The following is a 1,726-nucleotide window of genomic DNA, read 5'->3' as shown; positions in this document are numbered from 1 at the left end:
TACTATAAAAAACAAGAACAAAAAAACATTAAAAAAACATTAACATTAGGGAATTTATTTATAAATTTATTTTATGTATTTATTTTAAAGATTTATCTATTTTAGGGAGAGAGAAGCAGACTCCCTACTGAGGGCAGAGGCCAGCTGGGGGCTCAATCCCACAACCCTGAAATTAACCCAGCGCCCCTGTAAAGATTCTTATTATTGGAGTTTGAAGAACTCTAGTGGCTGTGCGAACCTTTTGGTATCATATGCAAAGTTGTTTGAATGCATTTTCTGGGTGGAATAAAACAATGTTTTTGTTCCTAAAATAAATGCATTTATGAAGGCATCTAGGTGGCACAGTCCATTAAGCATCTGACTTTTGGTTTCAGTTCAGGTCATGATCTCAGGGTTGTGGGACCAAGCCCAACATCAGGCTCTGTGCTGAACAGGGAGTCTGCTGGGATTCTTTCCTCTCCCTGTGCCTCTTCCCCTACTCATGCACACCCATGTATACATGCTTTAGCCGTCTAAGTAAATTAATTCTTTTTTAAAAAAAGAAAAAGATAAAAGGGTTTCTCAACCTAAGAATAGAAGCAGTGGGAGTAGACTTATGCTTAATTTATTAAAAGTGCCGTGTATATAAAAAAAATCATTTTAATCTAACTTGTGCTTGAAGTAACTACCATTAACTTTTTTTTTAGTAGTAGGGTAAGTGGCTGGCGTAGTCAGTAGAGCATGCAACTCTCAATCTCTGGATCTTGAGTTCAAGCCCCATGTTGGGCATGGAGCCTACTTAAAAAAAAAAATAAAGAATTTAAGTACTTACTGTATATTTCACACCAAGTTATTTGTATATAGCAATTTGTTACAAAATCACACTTAGCTAGGTCCAAGTGTACTTATCCCCATTTTAAACTGAAGAAACTGAGGGTCAAAGAAGTTTGCTCAAGTCTCTAAATAAGGGAATTGGAAATCTAACCTGAGTAATTTGGCTGTCACGTTTTTACCTTAACCATAAGGTTACACTGCCTTTCTTGGACAGTTTATTTTGCATTTGTTAGGTGCAGTTGTTTATACTTTCCAATGAGAAAAAGCTGTGTAAGGGTGCCATTCAAAAGCTTCTCATTCTCCCTTTATTTTTTTACTTATTTTGTTACTTCTGTTACTATTTTTAGTGCTTGTTCTATTAATGTTAAGATTCCCTTTATGATAGAGAACTCATGAATTTGTCTTGTGGTGGTTGTGTGAGTCTTTGCTTTACATATGTTTACATTAAGTACTGGTAAGTTGGACAAATGTCTTTTACCCTAATGAAGTAAATATCTCTGATACCGTGTTTTGGGTAGTAGAACTTAATCTACTGTTAGTGTATCTATGCCGGCATAGTTTTTGTTAGTATCTACCCATATCTTTTAATTTTTGGCCTTTCTTTTCAGCTGTAATTTTAGTCAATATTGAAGCATTTGGGAGTTAATTTTTTTTTTAATTTCTTTTGAAGATCAAAAATACTTAGGGACACCTGGGTGGCTCAATTGGTTAAGCATCTGCCTTCAACTTAGGTCATGATCCCAGAGTCTTGGGATCAAGTTCCACATCAGGCTCCCTCCTCATCAAAGAGCCTTTCTTCCGCCTCTCCCTCCACCCCTCTCCACCACCTATACACCTCTCACTCTTTCTCTCCCCCAAATAAATAATTTTTTTAAAAAACAAATATTTACATCTGTGCTTCTATAGGATACAA

This window comes from Ursus maritimus (genome assembly GCF_017311325.1).
Source record: "Ursus maritimus isolate PB19 chromosome Y unlocalized genomic scaffold, ASM1731132v1 scaffold_Y3, whole genome shotgun sequence".
NCBI classification, from domain to species: domain Eukaryota; kingdom Metazoa; phylum Chordata; class Mammalia; order Carnivora; family Ursidae; genus Ursus; species Ursus maritimus.
The sequence above is the reverse complement of the archived record's forward strand: the minus strand, read 5'-3'. Positions refer to the sequence as shown.